This window comes from Hyaena hyaena, unplaced genomic scaffold (genome assembly GCF_003009895.1).
Source record: "Hyaena hyaena isolate Hyena2069 unplaced genomic scaffold, ASM300989v1 scaffold_497, whole genome shotgun sequence".
NCBI lineage: Eukaryota > Metazoa > Chordata > Mammalia > Carnivora > Hyaenidae > Hyaena > Hyaena hyaena.
The window spans coordinates 1,266,770-1,286,263 of NW_024081130.1; the positions used below are offsets into that span (position 1 = coordinate 1,266,770).

General features: G+C 39.2%; 1 pseudogene; it reads left to right on the forward strand.

Moving 5' to 3' along the window:
- Positions 1-2,034: 2,034 nt before the first annotated feature.
- On the forward strand, positions 2,035-11,433 carry LOC120247022 (annotated as a pseudogene).
- Positions 11,434-19,494: the final 8,061 nt, after the last annotated feature.

Genomic DNA, 19,494 nt, shown 5'->3' on the forward strand with positions numbered 1-19,494 from the left:
TGCCCTGGGTCACTGCTGCAGCAGGTGAGCACGTTGGTCACTGCATTCTTGAGGAACAAACCACCACTAGTCTACGAAAAGCATTTTAAGCATGCAGAACTCACAAAGGAAAAAAAATGCTTGGGTGTTGACACAAGAAGCCTTCCAGAAGTTTTGGAAAGGAGGAAGTACTTAGCCCCGGACTTATCACATACCAGGTAGTTACACATATTTGCGGAATAGATAGCATTTTACATCATCCCTATCTTCTATATCTCTGTCCTATCCCCCACAGACCCTGAGAGTTATTATTTCTAAAAACAAATCACAATAATGATAAAATTGTAAAGAAGAACAAGAACAGGGTATAAACATTTCTAGAGAAAGAGGCTCTGTGCTTTTATAAGTAAAATGTTCTTCTACTTAAATTTTTAATTGTATTTGTTTTTAAGTTATTTTTATTACTAGTAGTAAATAATACATGATATTAAAAAAGAAGATTTGTCCAAAACTCGCAGGAAAGAGGAAGCTCCCCTCTCCATGAAGCATTGTTACCAGTTTTTTGTATATAGTTGCAAAAATATCCCATGCACAAGAGAGCAAGAACAGTTAGGTTTTTTAATTCTCTCGATGTCTAATCATGAAATCATAAAACTGAAAAATGCTTTATTGTTCATCTAGATGCCTAACTATGGGCTTTTAACTTACGAGTATATTCTGGAATAGAAAAGGGAAATGTGAAAGCAGTTTCCTCTGGTGACAGAGTTCACTCATGGTCATAAGGACACCAGACTACTTGGCAAAACCCTCCTTCTGAGCGTTAAGTGGTGCAAGAAAAAAACTGAGTTCACCTAGACTTCTCCTGAAACCTATAATGCCCAGTGTCAACCTCAACCTTAAGCACCCACAGATTTAGATGCCCTAGGTTGCCTACAGCTGTAGAAGGAAGGGCTGTCTAAATAACAAATGGTATGAACTGATATGGACAAAGACAGCTTGATCTAGGGAATTGTGCATTGTAACTATTTTTAACAGCATCACTTGTAGCATCATCAGTCAATGTCTTTGAGACTAGTAAAGTCTGTATTTAAAAAAAAAATAGAAGAAACATTCTGCTACATTGTGTATTCCTAACAGCTTTTCAGATTGTTCGTTCTGATGATATGCTTTCAGGTAAGAAATTCAAGAAGTCTCAACTTTTAGGTTGATCCATGTAAGCACCATTTTTGTTGGTCATAGTCCCTGGAATATTGGCAGTATTGTTTTGCTTTTCATAACGGCTCTTCTGGCAATATCAGGAATTACTCCCAGCTAGTGATAAGTCTGTGGCTATTGCTTGTATGTATCATTTGTAAATTGCGAGCGAAACCTGTTACTTCTAGTGACATGCCAAGGTGGGGTCTGGAAGCCCTGCAGAATTCAAATAGGCTTATGGAACTTATGCTTGGGATCCTATTCTGTTTTCTACACAATTAGTATTGGTATATGGTTTCACTCTTTTTTATTAACTTATTTCTTAAATTTACATTCAAGTTAGTTAGCATGGAGTGCAACAATTATGGTTTTTCTCTGTAAGGATTCTAGCTGGTTTATAAATGAAATCTGCCTTTTTTGACTGAGTTACCATGGTATAACATTGTGTCCCTAATTTACTAATTAATATATATTAGCCATGCATTTCCAGTCAGACTGTTAGTCCCTTGAGTACAGGGAACAAGTCTTAAAAATCTTCAACTTCCCTCATCCAATGCCTAGCTCTGAAGCAGTAACCTATCAGCAAATGACAGTTACCAGCTGTCACCATCCAGGTGAGTCATTGTGGACAGGAGACAGATGATTACCTGATCTCTAAAAGGAAAGAATCTGTTATTTCAGACAAGTACATAAGTGTAAAACTGCACCTGTGATCACTTTCACCATCAGAGGTATGGGCTATTAAAGTATACAAAGTACATAATAGAAATAGTGGAGAGAAGAGCAGAAACTGGAGCCTGGGTTGAGTCTGAAAAGAGCGCACAATCCTGGCAGTGGCTCAGGAACAGCTGGAATTGGCAGATGGAGGAGCCAGAGGAACTGGCAGACAGTGGGCAATCACTGCCTCCAGTTTACATCTATAGTCTCAAGGATGTCAGGATGTGCAATTCCCTGGCCAAAGTCCCCGAATAGGCCAGTATGGCCCATCAGTTCTTTGACTGAAGCATGTGCACTGCGTCAGCGAATAAGGATAGGTGAGTCCAAGGTAGCCTGCGTGGAGGAGGGGGCTGCCTTCCGCACTGATGCCTGTTTGCAGTGTCTCCAGAAGGGCAGCTGGGAAGGAGATGATGATCATCCAGACTCCACGGAATAAGGGCTAGGTTAAGACTGCCCGGCACCCGGAAGGGTATTGACTATGCAGCCATTGTAGGAGGGGCTGTAATCACAGCTACCCATGCCTGATTGATGGAATGTGCCAAGTAGCCATTAAATGATCCAGAGGGTGGCATCTGCAAAGAAAATCTTCACCAGGAGTAGATGCCATCTCAGGAAGCCACTTTCTTCCATAGGCTCATCCATAGGAAGCAGCTCCTCATCTGTTGAAGTCTTATCATGAGATTTTAACAAGTCACATCTTCAGGCTCCACTTCTGGTGCTCTTCCTATTTCCACAAACCTTCATTTACACATTATCCGTGGAGCATGATAAAGAAAAGCACAATTGAGAGAGAGAGTGAAATAGTGTGAGGAAAGAGAGACTTTCTTAAATATGACCCAACTGAGATCTGCAGGAGAAATGTGACATAGTTAGTAAACAGACAAAAACAAAACAAAACAAAAAAGGCAAAGAGAATTTCAAGCAGAATTTTAAAAACAGTGTGGGCAAAGGCACTGTGGTACAAGGGAATGTGAAAGTTTAGGCAGGATCTTAGAGGTCTTTAAGTTTAACCAGTCACTAACCCCATGTACCTTTGACATAACTCAGCATCTAATAAGAACAGCTTCCAGGAGGAAGCAAACTGTCCTCAGCGAGAAACAGAAAACAATCTGATGTTTGGCAGCATGCCATGGTACAGATTTTATTTTAGATAGAACCTCTGGGTTTGAACCTCTGTTTCAACTCCTTGCTATATAACTCGAGCAAAGTCTACAACTTCTCTAGATACCAGATTTCTTGTCTCATAGTACCACCTACTTATGGTTTTAATTGGTAGATTAAAAAGGAACACATATGTAATGTACACAGCACGGTACCTGACCCACAGCAAGTGCTGAATAAATACTACTTTCATCTCATGACCACCCATCTTGGTAACTGCAAGAAAAATGAGAACAGGAATCCCAGAATGTGTTTTGAATTTCCAACCTGAGCTGTTTCTTAGAAGCACTGCCTCTGCTACAAGCAATCATATTTTATCTCTGCAGATGCAGTATATAGCATTCCTGTTTTCACAACAACTATTTAACATACATGGAAAATGCTTTAAAATTTTTTCACCTTTTCCTGTCCAGATGTCCTCAAATTTCTACTATTGTATCTCCAAGGAAAAGGGGGGGGGGGTAGATTAATAGTTTACAGATTTCAGCATTTGCGTTTATCACCTGAGGACCCAGTTAAGATTTACTAAGACATTATGCAGATAAATTTAAACAGTGACTAGTTCTGAATTTCAATCACGAATAGCCAACCAAATATGACTCTTTTCTCCTGCGTGAATTAAGTCTTGAAGAGTAGTCTCTAGTCTCCAGCAGGAAAAAAAACCAAAGCAGTAAGACTACTTTGATCACCCTCTACTGGAGCAGGGCCTCTACTTTCACTCAAAACTGGTTTGTTTTATTAAGTTCAGAGTTTGTCAGGCTGAACCATCCTAGTGACTCCTTCCTTTATTGCAGCAGTGTTTGTGAAAGACCTGTTTTTGGTTTAAAATGACTGTCTCCACCAAGATCCAGAAAAGCTGCTAGGCTTTGAGCTCACAGAGAGTCCTTTATTCGGCCAGGACACAAGCAAGTCAGTGTCGGCACAGAGCCGCTCTCTCTCTGCGAGCTTCTGTGCTGATGGTTTAAGGGAGGGAATGATGCAATCCACTCAGATCTGAGATGGAGGGGCTCCTCTGTCATACACACAGCTCCTTCTCTTCTGTTTGTGCTGGTCCCGTCGCCCTCCCAAGAGGGTAACAGTGAGAAAAGCTTCTGCTGCTCTGGCCCCAAGAAACTCTTTAGGCCAAAAGGACCTGCCCAGCCCCAGGCGGCCCTGTGACTTCTGCTGCTGCCGCCTCATTGTAAAAACACGCGGCCTAGGACTTTACTACTTAACTGCACTTCTCAGACCAGCAGCTTGGGCCTACCTAACTTGGGAGCTTGTTAGAGATGTAGATCCACTTACCTTTTGCTCGGGGCAAATCAGAATCTGCCTTTTAACGAGACTGCCTGGCAATTCATATGTACTTTAAAGTTTAAGAAACACGGGGGCGCCTGGGTGGCTTAATTGGTTAAAGTGTCTGACTTTGGCTCAGGTCATGATCTCAGGACTCATAAGTTCGAGCCCCGCCATCTGGCTCTGTGCTGAACAGCTCAGAGCTTGGAGCCTGTTTCAGATTCTTTGTCTCCCTCTCTCTCTGCCCCTCCCCTGCTTGTACTCTTTCTCGCTCTCTCTCTCAAAAATAAACAAACATTAAAAAAATTTTTTTGGGAACCACTGTCCTAGGCTACCCAGCCAAGAAAGACAGGGAGAAAACAAAAAGCACTCTGAAGGTGCAATGCATTTCCTTTGCCCCAAATGTCCTTTCCTACTCCAATCTGCGGGCTTCGTCTCTGCATACCTAGATCCTCCCCTGTCTTTCTTTGTTGAGCTGTCTGCAATGCCTCTTCTGGAAGTCTTCACCGATTGTGTAAGCCAGAGGCATCTTCCTCTCAGTTACCTGTATCTTGCTGCAGTCTGTTTACACCGTACGAGTATGTTTGCACAGGTCTAATCCATCCTGTTTGAGGCTTGAGACTTGCCTGAACCTTCTCTACATCCTCTAGAATGTCTAGCACGGTGGGCCCTGGGGGGGAGGAAAGCCTATTTATTTATTGAAAAAAGGGAAGGGAAAGAAGAAAAAACCCGGCTCTGTTCAAAAAGTCACTGTCTCTGAAAAGCTGCATGTAGCCCCAGGGATGAACTTAAGCCTGTTTGAAACAGGAACCCAGGAACCATGTTATGTTCATCTTTAAAGAGCCCCCCAGTACACCAGACACAGAAATGTCCCAGTTTTCCAGAACCTAACTGGACCAGATCAGATTCAAACCTATCCCATTACAGCACTCATCATTTAGACCTGGCCCAAAGCAGAACTCATTCAAGAATAAAATCACAATTGGGGCACCTGGGTGGCTTAGTCGGTTAAGTGTCTGACTTTCGCTTAGGTCATGATCTCGCGGTTCGTGGGTTAGAGCCCCGTGTCAGGCTCTGTGCTGACTGCCAGCTCAGAGCCTGGAGCCTGTTTCAGTCTGTGACTCCCTCTCTCTCTGACCCTCCCCTGCTCACACTGTCTCTCTCTCTCTCCTAGAAATAAATAAAACATTAAAAAAAAAAAAAGAATAAAATCACAATTCTGTTTGCTAGAGCCTTGACCCCTGGCTTTCAGTATGCTGTGGGCTCTGAACACACTACCTCTTTCCCCATTTTTTGTCCTATGTGTTTTCCCACTTTAGTTTAATATATTTTTTCTAAAGAAAAGTATTTTTGAAAACTTGTGTAGATTCATTGTCTTTTTGGAAAGAAAGCTTACTGAAATATTTGTTTCTTTTAAATGTTCATGTATTTTTGAGAGAGAGAGGGAGAGAGACAGGGCACAAGTCAGGGAGGAGCAGAGAGAGAGGGCAACAAAGAATCTGAAGCAGGTTCCAGGCTCTGAGCTGTCAGCACAGAGCCGGACATGGAGCTCAAACCCATGAACCATGAGATCATGACTTCAGCTGAAATAGGATGCCCAACCAGCTGAGCCACCCAGGTGCCCCAATATTTAATATTTCTAATTCAAGTTTTCATAATGCATACTTGAGTGAGGGCAGTGAGTTTCTGGCGGCAAGTTACAAGTTGAAAGAACATTTTATTGCTCTTAAGTGATAGTTGAGTCCATTAAAAACCTTGACTCTAGGTAAGATTTATGATGTCATCTTTACAATAAATATGTCCTTCCAACAGACATCCTGGTGTCATTATCATTTTATCACACATAAAATATAATGGGAAATGTTCCTGGGACTTATAAGAAATTAGACTTTACTAGTGTCACTACTGTTGAGACTCATAAAATGAGTATATGACCCTCATGGGGAGACTTTGTCATGGGACTAGAGTTCACAGAAAGCAGGCATGTTTTCTTTGAGAAGCATTTAAAAAGTATGACTAAGTTATTGAAGATCAGTCATTTTGGGGGTACTGTCATGTGTCATAATACTTTTCAAGAAAAATCAATGATCCGGTCGGAGGGAATATTCAACAGCTATAGCCTTGTGATTTCCACCTCTGTGGAGTTCTTTTCAGGAAACAGCTCTATTATAGCAGCATTAATTGTGAGAGCAAAAGTGAGTAACACTTCTCAGGAAACAGGAAATAATTAGGTGCATTTAGTCATTTTATTTGATGAAATATTATGTACCTTTTATAAACAATGAATAAAACTGGAGACTGTTTATGAGACCAGCTTACTTTTTTTTAAATTTAATACAATAAGCTGTGCAAGTATTATGGAAACTAAGCATACCTCCAGGGCACTGTATGCAGAGGTGAAACTGACAAATACAATTCATGATATAGTGACCAAGAAGATATAGTTACAAACTGATCATATGCTATGATGTAAGAGGTTAGTCTATAATAGGGGAACCTAAGCTGGTTTGGGGAAGAGGATATTTGCCAAGGAAACCGGTTGGGGGGATAGTGGAGGAAGGGGAGGGGCAGGGGGAGTTAGCAGGGGAAGACTGGGAGAGAATGTTCCACATGGAAACAGCAAGAACAGAGGAGCAGAAACCCAGAGGTGGGAAAAAGTTTGATGCCATTACAGAAGTGGAAGAAGGACCAAATCGACTGGAGCATAACTCATGAGAGGAGAATGGTGTACCCTGAGGAACCATATCGTGCGATGCCTTTGAGAGTTATCTCAAAGTTTCTCAAGTGCAGGGGTGGCAGGGAGCTGTTTATAGTTTAAGACTGCTTTGTGCTATATGGGGAATGGGTTGAAATCTATCAAGAGTAGAAGAAGGGAAGGCACTTTGCAGACCACTGTAACGGTCTGGTAAGAGAGATGAAATTACTTTAGATAAGATTTAAAATGGGGAAGATGAGGAAAAGGGAACAGATTCAACTATATTCTGGAGGTGAGAAAAATAAAGTTTGCTCATAGATTAGGAGCAAGAATGAAAACATTAACGACCGTCTTAATTTGCTTCCTTTAAACCGCTGGGGAAATGGCAATTCACTCACATACTTCATATAGTTGGAAATTTAGGAAAGAAAACTTAAAAATCCATTTTGGGCCTGAGGTTGAGATCTTATCAGAGAACTGAGTTGAATAGTCAAGTTGACGGTATACAGGTTTGGAAAAATAGCTCAGAAAATAGATCTGGTTTGAAATTAGCTATTTGGGAACCATTGGCATTAAGATGATATTTGATGCTATTGTATAGAAGGAGCATAGGATATCTGGAGGCAGGGGGGAAGCCCATTTTTAGTTCCAAGGAACTATAGCATTAAGAGGTCTTATTAAGGAGGAAGAGCTATCACAGGTGACTTCCAGGCTGGAGATCTGTTGGAGAATTCTGGAACCCAGAAAATAGTATTTCAAGAAGGAAGGTGTGGTCGGCATTGTTGAATACGCTAAGAGGTCAGGCAAGATGGTGTGCTTCTATGTTTAAGAAATAGTTGTCTTATTAGGGTGATGGTTTTAGAAGTACAGTATGTTATTTTTGCAATTGTTTAACATTTACGTATTTAGTTAACATCCGGATGTTCCTTTATGCTAATTTAATTTCAGCAAGATGGTATGTGTGATGTATTTACTCCATCTTGATGCTCACACTTTGTTAATCATTTGTTTTTGTATCTCTCTGTTGTTTTCCTATATATTAGCCCATTAACGCTCTTGTCTCCAGTCTAGGATTAAACCTTTAAAAGTTTTAAAGCTGACCAGCCCTCCAGCCGAACAGCACAACTGCCAAATGCACAAAGTCCCTGCTTTATGAACACTGTGTTGAATATATGTTTGTTTCATATGAGTTTTTGCATGATCTATAACAAGTTATATATTTCTTCCTTTGTTTATTTATGGAATTTTGCCCAAAGTATCCCTTTCCTAAAAACAAACAAAAACCCCCCACCAAACTCCAAAACTACCTTATTCAGGTAAATCTGGCCTTAATTAGGCAGATACCCAGTGAGGCAAAGATGACAGTATCTGAACAAGATGATCCTTTGTTTGCTGTTTTTTAAAAAGAAATTCTGATATTCTATTCAGGAACTAAAGAAAGGAAGTGAGATGGATTGGAAAGGAACTATTATCTTCCCGATTTGGGGATATCCCCACCCTCTACTTAAATACCTTGACTCTTCATTTTCTTCAGAGTGACTCAGAGTGTGGTGCTCATGAGTAGAAAAAAAGAAAGAGGAAGGAGCCTCCAAAAAACTGGTCTCAGCACAATTGGCAGGCCTCTGTTCACTTCCCCTAATTTTCTACCTAAAGGCTTTAATCATACTGTTAGGTCATAGTCTCACGTCAAGTGTAAATTCTTCTTGGCAAGAATTCAGATCCATACAGATTGCCTTCTGTAACCCTCAACAACTCTGTTATGGCTTACTGGAAGTAGCCCAAAGTCACTTCCATGCTAAATGTCTCATGAGACAGGACAGATCTCCATGTCACTCACTTGTATTCTGACTTTTCTACCTCCTCCTATCTGTATCATCAGGCGTGTTCAGATAGGTTTCAAGAAAATATGTCATCCCTTCTCTTTGTTATGGATACTGCAGTATAACTTCCACAGCCCTGGGGATTGAAGGGGTACCTGGGAGTGTTGAAGATCTGGCAGCTGGATGGAGGAGAGTAAGTGAGGGTATGTTTTAAAGGTTTTATATGGCAGGTGCCGTGGTTCCTGAGACTACAGCTTTTAGGGAAGGATGATTGCATTTTTCTAGTGATACTCTTTTTAAAAAAGTTTTAATGTTTATTTAGTTTTAAGAGAGAGACAGAGTGTGAGTAGGGGATGGGCGGAGAGAGAGGGAGACACAGAATTCCAGGCAGGTTCCAGGCTCCAAGTTGTCAGCACAGAGCCAGACGTGGGGCTCAAACTCACCACAAACCATGAGACCATGACCTGAGCTGAAGTCGTCAGATGCTTAACAGACTGAGCCACCAAGGCACCCCTGTAATGGAAATTTTAAAAGAAAACCAAACTGCAAAAAACCTAAACATCCGAAGATAGGGGACTAGTTAACATTATAGAGTATGCATTTTCTTAAATACTAGATGGTCATTACAAATGATTAGATAGCTGTATATTATTTTCCTGGAGGGAAGTTACAATATAATAGTGATAAAAGCAGTTTACAAAACAGTGTGCACAGTATGAATCCACTGTAATTAAATATATATAAAAATACAAGCATGCATAGAAAAGAAGTTTTGTAGAAATAAACAATGAAATTTTAACAAAGGCTATCTCTAGGAGGTGTATTTGTGTAGGGTTTTTTTTTCTGTTTCTTTATCTGCACCTTTGAATTTTGCTGCAATATCATGGATTTCTTACATAATTTGAATGCAGGAAATTTAAGCAATTTTTCTAATTCTAAATTCTAATTTGAATTACCTAAAACCCACTGCATTGTTTCTAAATGACTTTATAAACCACAAAAACTAATGAAGGTAGATAGGTAGATGGCTGGCTGGCTGGCTGGATAGATGCGTAGAGAACTGATTAAAAATAATAGCATTACTGCTATTTATGTTACTCACATAAAACCACCTTATTTATGAGTATTTGTATTGGAAAATTCTAAAAATATTTGAAAATAAAATGGCTCTTTGAATTATTTTACTGTATTTCTTTTCAAATTCAATGTGTTTTTCTATAAATTCTGTTTTATAAGGATATGTACAGTGAGCCCAATTCATTTCAAACTAAATGATGTGACTAAGTGATTTTAATGCTGTCTCTTTCAAGGCTTAAATTGGAAAATGATGAAGCTAAATAAGTAGCTTTTCTATGCTTATATTTATACCGCAGTTCCTCTAAGTATATATATTAGTTAGCAATTGTCACAAAAATGCTGCATAACAAGTTGCCCTAAAACTTGATTGCTACAAGAACACACATTAAATGCTCATGGATCTGCAGGTAACTATGGTTCACCTGATTTAGACTGGTCTGGCCGGGAAGTTATGCCACAGAAAGCAGGATGGCTGGACTTGGCCCCAGGCTTTGGATTGAGTTCAAGTCTAGTCCATGTGTGCTTGTTTTGGGGATAAAATAAGCAGCAGCTCCATGGGGCATGCTCTTCTCATGGCAGAGCCCTGGAAAATGAAAATCAAGCAAAATTACATAAGCACTTTTCATTTATAGCCTCTTCTCACTTCCATTCACCAAAGCAAGCCACATGGCAAAAGTTAGAGGGTTAAGTGGGTCCCAAGGGAAAGGGAAAGGTATTGAATGTTGGTTAAACAATGCTCCCAGTTATCACAGTAAGTGAATCAGTGACTGAGAGTAACCCACAAACTGTTACATGGAAAACACTACAATGGGAGACTTCAATTTTGAGATTGAGAGAAACTTAAGTCAATTTTTAAAAGGACATTTCACATTCTGTTTTTGCTTTTTTCTCTCTTTCCTACCCCACTAAGTGAACGATTTGCCATGTATGAGGCCAGTACTGCACTGTACTAATAGGCATCCTTGTGTACCAACAGAGCTTTCTACAGGATGAAAAATATCTGTTCACTTAATTGGACAACTTTACAGCAAGTCTGTCCCTAAGAACAACCAAAATCAGTTGAACAGTTCTCCAAAAAGAGAAGCTGGCTTCTGATAAAAGAGAAGCAAGTCATAGAAAGGTATGCTTTTCCTCTGATCTGGGAGATTCCTCTAGTAGATAAAGGAGAAATGCAAGTTACATATGCTCTCTTTAGGTCTCTTTAGGCAAAAATTAAGAGTCAAGAATATCACTTGAGGAGCATCTAGGTGGCTCAGTCGGTTAAGCGTTGGACTTCGGCTCAGGTCATGATCTCATAGTCTGTGAATATGAGCCCCACATTGGGTTCTATGCTAGATCCTGCTTTGGATTCTGTGTCTCCCTCTCTCTCTGCTCCTCCCCCACTCACGCTCTCTCTCTCTCTCTCTCTCTCTCTCCCTCCCTCCCTCCCTCAGAAATAAAATTTCCATTATAAATAACACTTGAATGAGGATTCTTGTTTGTATATTTTTCTCACTTTTCAAATTATTTCCCTAGGATCAATCCCTACAAGAGATTTTGCTAATGCAAATGTTAAATGTATATAAAAGGTTTAAGACCCTTGTCAAGATAAGTTCCAGGAAGCTGGCACCCATTTATATTCCCTCTAGCTAGAAGACTTTTGCTGCATCTTCCAAAAGATCTTCCATCTTTTGCTGCTTTTTGAAAGATGTTTCTCCCTCCTGTGTTATCTTTTACATATCTGCTATTCACTCTATTTCCACTTAGAGTAATTTGAGAAGTTCCTTCTTTCCATTTTTCCCCTGTGACATACAAAGAAATAAAACATGACTTAAGAAATGTCCTGAATACACTAGAATAAGTATAAATAATCATGACAGTAAAGTAGTCTTCTTTTTCAGGAAAAAATAATTTAATTATGGCCTCAAGATTGTTTGGAATAATAGTTAACTAAATCATAACCTTTACAATTTCATGATATTAAATAGGGCTTGTTGGAAATGAGTCATTCTGTACACATTGGGAGTTTTATGGTGAGTTTAATGTCACTGAATTTAATTAACTTGTCATTTGCACATCATTATACTATGGAAACCCCTCCTGGGTCGATGAGCTCCTAGCACTGAGTGAAAAAATGCAAAGTTCCTTTCAGAAGTTATAAGATCTATGTGACTATTAGATGAAGACACAAGGCATAAAACAGTGGATTCTCTAGTAGCAGGAGTTTAAAAAAATCACAAAATTATAAAGGTAAGTATGCTACCATGGAGGGATAGAATAATTAACATAAAGGAACATTTTCATAGGCCAAACTCAGTCTTTTGTAATCACTGATAGAGGAGACTATAAACTAGTGTTGGAATTTTCAGTGGATCTGTTACTTGGAAACGCAACCTGGCAGGGGACCTCACCCGTGCACGGTCCAACTCTCAGAAACCACACAAACACATGAAAAGAGAAATCCTTTCAGAAACGTTTTTAAGGGGCGCCTGGGTGGCCCAGTCGATTAAGTGTCCAACTTCAGCTCAGGTCATGATCTCACAGGCTGTGGGTTTGAGCCCCACGTCATCAGGCTCTGTGCTGACAGCTCAGAGCCTGGAGCCTGCTTCAGATTCTGTGTCTCCCTTTCTCTCTGCCCTCCCCTGCTCACTCTCTGTGTCCGTCTCTCAAAATAAAGACATAAAAAATTTTTTTTAAAACAGGTTTTAAGAAGACAGAATAAAATATGATAATATTTTGAATATTACAAAATAAGCTATTGCAGTGAAGGCTATATGGAAAACCTAAAATCTCTTCCAGACCAACTCCTTAGATGTCTTTTTGTTGTCTTAATCACTCCTGTGTATTTTGAGGCATGGGGTGGGGGGAGAGTTAGGAAGTTCTCTTTGCAAAATGAGACTTTAAAAGACTTAATTACAAAATGCTTTTGCACAACTAATTTCTGGTATGTTTTTCTAGCACATTAGTTTTTTGTTTGTTGCTTAGAAGTAACATGGAATGTTATATTTCAAAGTGTTTGACAAAATCATTAACATTATTCTACAGAATGTTATGTTCAGGAACAATAGCCTTTCAGAATAATTTATACTTTCTGTATGTGTATATATATTATGTAATAGATATAATATATAATATTTATTTATTTATTTATTTTGAGGTGGGAGGGGCAGAGAGAGAGCAGGAGTGGAAAAAGAGAATCCTAAGCAGACTCCATACTGTCTGCACAGAGCTCAATGCAGGGCTTGAACCCTTGAACTGTGAGATCATGACCTGAGCTGAAATCGAGTTGGTCCCTTAGCTGACTGAGCCACCCAGGCACCCTACACTATCAAAAATAGATTTCTCCTGCTGTTTATTTCTCCAAAAGCATGTATATTTTCTGGTGTGCCTTTTTATTCAAATTCAGTTCAACAAATATTTACTGAATAACCACTTAGTACAAGACTTTGTGTCAGAGCTTCAAAAGAACTAAGGAAAGAGACAGTAGATCAGTAGATTAGTAAACAGGGAGGAAAGTGGGGGGGGGGAAGTTGAGGAAATGACTGCTTCATGGAAATGAGGTTTCCTTTTTGGGTGATGAAATAGTTCTGGAACTACCTAGCAGTGGTGGTTGCACAATACTGTGGATGTACTAAATGCCACTGTAGACTTTAAAATGGTTACAGTGGTTAATTACATGTATTTTTACCACAATTTTAAAAATCAGACAAAAAAAAGAACTAATGGGGTCAATGAAAGAGAGGCACATATATTCTACTTCAGAAGTACATCAGAAAATGTATTTAAATTATCCTTCCAATACCACTATTGATTTCATGTAGTAACTGTCAAATCCAATTTAACAAGCATGTATTATTAGGGCAGTGATTGGCAGCCATACTTAAAACTGAACAGGAGTGTGATAAGTAGATGGTTCCTGCCTTCGAGTAGCTTTCACTTTCATAGGGAATTAAGATGGTTGTAAGTATGTCTAGTGCAAGAGAGATGTCAAAAAAGCCATATGAGAGAGGTGAACATAGTGCTAAGGAGGTGGAGAGGATAATTAGATTGATTATTGGGGAAAGCTTTGTACTTGGTCTTCAAGGATAGGTCTGCTTTTGCCAATCACAGAAGATGCTAATGGTCAGCCTGGGTGAAGGGAAGGAGATGGAGAACAGTACAGAGCCAAAAAATGTAAGGTAGTTATGGGGGAAAGTGGCCAGCTTGGTTGGAAGGCATAGTTTAATAGGTCAAACGATGGAGCTGAAGTTTGAGGAAGAATCAGGGACATGTGGGAGAGGATTGAAGACAGAGTTTGAAGATGATTTAGAAGGAATTTTTTCCATCTTTTCACCTGCTAAATGGATCTTAACTACAGCATCTGGTGAGTGGCCATTCAGCTACTTTTGGAATTCCTCTGGTGACTCAAGAGTTACCATCTTCTAAGAGCCTGGTCTGCTGTGAGGTGACTAAATGGTCAGAGTTCTTGTATTGATCGGAAGTCTGCCCACACTTTCTATCCATTTATTTGAGTTCTGTCTTTGAAACCACACTAAATAAAATGAATTTTTTTGTTTCCTATCAGCTCTTCAGTGTTTAAGTCAGGAAACACATTCTTTTTATCTTCTCTTTTCTAAGTTAGATATTCCTGGGTCCTTTAATTGTATAATTGGTTCTCTTAGGACATGCTTTCTGAGACTTTTGAAATTCTTCTTGCCATTCATTAATTTGATAAGCATACCTTTGATGTTGACATTCAAGGCATAAATAAACTTTTAGAGGAAATTGCAAATGATATAATTTTATTTATTTTATTTTTTTTAAATAGTTTATTGTCTAATTGGTTTCTGTATAACACCCAGTGCTCATCCCCACAAGTGCCCTCCTCCATGGTAAATGATACAATTTTAAACAAACCACTATAATTTCCCTTTCAGGTAGGCTCTGAATTGGTCATCTCTGGAAATGGTCATTGAACTAATTATGAGTCCACCCAATTTTATTTTCATTGGCCAGTATTTTATTATTTTGTTCATGGATTTTATCATGAGACATATTTTTAACTGCATTGATAAAATTCACATAGGGAGTTAAGGTTTTGGGGACTGGTGTCTGGCACAGCCAGCTACTTAGCCATGACCTTGGCAAATTACTTAATTTCTCTGTGCTTCAGTTTCCTCATCTATAAAGTGTGTGTAAAAATACTACTTACTTTTTTAAATTAAATAAGTTATTATCCAGCAATAATAAAAATTTAAAAATTAATTATTACTATTATTTTGGTGGTTTTTAAATATGTCCACAAATTCTTTGATATTCCTCCCTTCAAGGGGTAGCACTTAATTTCTTTTTTCTTAAGTGTGGATAGGATTTAGTGACTTCTAACAAATAGACTATATAGTTTTTCAACAAAAAAGCATTGTGGCTATGTCCTTGCTGTTTCTTGATTTGCACACTCTGGGGGATATAAGCTGCCATGTCAGTTTTCTACTTCAATGTGACAAGCCACCTCAAATGTATCAACTTAAAACAGCATTCATTTTTATGGTCAGATTTTCAACATAGCATGGCCCGGTCTTTCTTGCAGCTAGTAAGTATATTTGAACAAGGACATTATATATCAGAATATTCTTTTGCTACTTGAGCAAAAAGAATTCCATACGTGGAAACTGGAAATTGGTAGAGTATCTGACAGCTCAGGATAGAAATAATGTTTGGTTCCAAATTGCTGGGGTGACAGTAAGACTGGATAGAGAGATAGAAAGGGAAAATCGTTGAGAAAGTAGAATCTATGGGCTTTGGCAAGTCAAATTACTAGAGGGCATTGATGGGAGTCCTGGGATTTCAGTGGTCAAGAAATATAAATGTAGGAATGAAAAAATATACGGTGGGAATTATTCAATGGTGGTACTTGTTCAGGTTGTGTGTGGGTGATATGCCGTGGGAGAGTGTGAAAAAAATAGAGCTGAAAGAAGAATGTTAGAGGATACTTAAATTTAGAAGTGTGGCAAGTATAAAGTCAGAGAAAGACAGAAATGGAGCATTTTAAAAGGTAGGAGGAGAGCGAGAAGAGTTAAGTAGGAGATGAGAATTTCAAGAAGGAAGGAGGTAAGTAATATCAATGAATGCCTGTACTTAAGGTTAGAGAAGATGAAGACCAGGAAGTTAAATGACAATGAATTTGAAAGTGTGTTGTAAGAAAGAAAAGGACATACCAGTGCATTTCTAAGTGCAACCATCTAGGGAAGCTGGCAGAAAATAAATATGTTTCTCTTAAAGATGAGGCGAATGACCTGGTCTCTGAAAACGATTCCAATTCAAACGTTCTTCCTCTTTGGAGCTAGAGAATCCTGGGAGATTTTGAGGAATGATTAGTTAAATATTTCTCTCAGTGGAGGTTACTCATTTAACTCATCACCTCAAAGAACCATCCTGCATCTTAAGCGCTTCCTGAATCAAAAACCCTGGACTCATAGTTTGGGCATTGGTCATTCACTTCTCTCAAAGCCATCTTGAGGCTGTTCTTGGACCAGAGATGACACCTGACGTCCATCCATCCCAGTCACCACCACCCATCAACCAAACCGGCCTGGATCAAACTGAGCCTCCAGCAAGTTAGGGGAAGTTAGGGGAAGGAGGAACTGTATCATCTATAAACATTAAACAAGTTTGTAATATAGAGGCTCAATGACACCTACCAGAATGATAAGGACTAGGTTCGAGTAAGCACTTGCCATACTTCTGTCTTTTTCTCCATCCCATGCCTCAGACAATTTTACTGAAGACCGAGTTTTGTTTTGTTTTGTTTTTCTTCCCCACAAGTATACAGACGTTGTTGCTAAGCTCATTATTCTCTTTTCTTTGTCTTCCAACTTTTCCCAGTTACCTCAGGAAAATCAAACTTTCAGCTTCTCTTTCTTTCTCTCTGCCCACTTCCCTATGTTTCCATTTGCTCAAAATCAGCCTTAATCAATTGTGATTTAAAAAAAATAAGAGAACACTAATTATATACCTCTGTCAAGAAAATTAAAATGATATATTTTGAAAGTTAAGTGTTGTGAAGAATTGACATTAATTTCTGAAGTCCATGAAAATGAGTAACCGTTCCTTTGAAAACATGTACAGAATTTCCCTATGCATTATCACAGCCCTTTAGAACATGTTTTTTTTCCTGAAGTGGCAATATTCTGACTCCGTGTGTGTGTGTGTGTGTGTGTGTGTGTGTGTGTGTGTAATTGCTGACATTGCTTGGTTTTCTATTTTTCATTGCTGGTATCTAATAATTCAGATATGTTATGAGAAAATAGGATCCTGTATAGTCCACAGAAATTTAGCTACTATCTTTAATCCTGTTTCTAGAAGAAAATGTGTTCTACATTCCTACATTCTACATTTCCAACTTTAGAGCAAAAATAATTTGAAATTTGAAGGCTCCTTGGACATATGTAGCCAAAATATGGTTAAATATCTTTTCTTCAAGTTAACCAATCTGAATCTCCTGCTATTATTCTGTTCACAGTTTTTTGCTGTGTAAAATATCACCGTAATCCCTCTGGGCTGTATTTAGCAAAGCGGCAATGCAGCATGCCCTTGTAGTAAGATCGAAGTGCATTCCAAACCTGATTCAGTCGCTTGCATGGTCTATGGCTCTGGGGAAATTATTTAATGTGTAACCTTAGGTTCCTATACTATAGAATAGGAATCATGTAATTACCTATCTCGTAGAGTTATTATGAGGGTTAGGATCATATATAAATTTCTGTCACAGTGACCATTTCTAGAGAGTGAAATGGTAGTCTTTTTTTCTTTATCATACACCCATATCAGTAGAAATATTTTCATCAATCAGCCTTTAAAAGTTTTTTTAATGTTTATTTTTGAGAGAGAGAGAAATAGAGAGAAACAGAGCACAAGCAGGGATAGGGCAGAGAGAGAGAGGGAGACACAGAATCAGAAGCAGCCTCCAGGCTCTGAAGTATCAGCACAGAGCCCGACAAGGGGCTTAAACTCATAGACCATGAGATCATGACCTGAGCTGAAGTTGGACACTCAACTGACTGAGCCACTCAGGCACCCCTCATATAGCCTTTATTTCCAAATTATATACATGTTCTTTTAAAACTAATATAATATGAGCATAAAATGCACCTAAAAGTAAAATTTGAAAAGAATGTGACAGGGGTGCCTGGGTCGTTCAGTCAGTTAAGTGACCGACTTCAGCTCAAGTCATGATCTTGCAGTTGGTGAGTTCGAGCCCCACATCAGGCTCTGTGCTGACAGCTCAGAGCCTAAAGCCTGTTTCAGATTCTGTGTCTCCCTCTCTCTCTGACCCTCCCTGCTCACACTGTCATTCTCTCTCTCTCTCTTTCTCTCTCTCTCTCCCTCTCTCTCTCTCAGAAATAAATAAAACATTTTTAAAAAGTTAAAAAAATAATGTGACAAAGATGAAATAAATACTAAAAGTATAAAGTACAAATGGGATGTTTGTTGCATTTGTAATTTTTCACAAAATTCCAAACTATAGTGCAACTCCAAGTTTTTAAAAAGGTGTTAGAAAATTCTGTCTCCAATATAAAATAAAATGGGATTTTTTTGTGTGTGTGTGTGTGATAAGAAATAAAAATGTTAATGGATGACAGCATTTTCACACAGCCAAACAATGATACAAACATTTCTAAACACCCATTTGCAGAAGACTGTTTCCATGGCACTTTATTTTTTGTGTGTGTGTGTGTGTGTGTTTTTTTTTTAATTCTTTTTATTTTTATTTTTTTACAAATAGTATATTGTCAAATTAGTTTCTACATAACACTCAGTGCTCATCCCCAAAGTGCCCTCCTCCATGCGCATCCCCCCCTCCCCCCCACATCCATCAGTCCTCAGTTTTTGTCAGCATTCAAGAGTCTCTCATGGTTTGCCTCTCTCCCTTTCCCCCACCATTTCCGCCCTTCTTCTCCCCCTTGTTCCTCCGTCAAGTTCCTCCTAATCCTCCTATACGTGCAAACATATGATATTTGTCCTTCTCTGCCTGACTTATTTCGCTCAGCATAACACCCTCAAGGTCCATCCATGTTGCTACACATGGCCAGATTTCATTGTTTCTCATTGCCATGTAGTATTCCATGGTATAGATAAACCACATCTTCTTGATCCATTCATCTGTTGATGGACACTTAGGCTCTTTCCATGTTTTAGCTATTGTGGAGAGTGCTGCTATGAACATTGGGGTACATGTGCTCCTATGCCTCAGCATTTCTGTATCCCTTGGGTAAATTCCTAGCAGTGCTATTGCTGGGTCATAAGGGAGTTCTATTGTTAGTTTCCTGAGGAACCTCCACACTGTTTTCCAGAGGGGCTGTACCAGTTTACATTCCCACCAACAGTGTAGGAGGGTGCCCGTTTCTCCACATCCTCGCCAGCATCTAGAGTTCTCTGATTTGCTCATTTTAGCCACTCTGACTGGCGTGAGGTGGTATCTCAGTGTGGTTTTGATTTGTATTTCCCTGATGAGGAGGGATGCTGAGCATCGTTTCATGTGTCTGTTGGCCATCTGGATGTCCTCTTTGGAGAAGTGTCTGTTCATGTCTTCTGCCCATTTCTTCACTGGGTTGTTTGTTT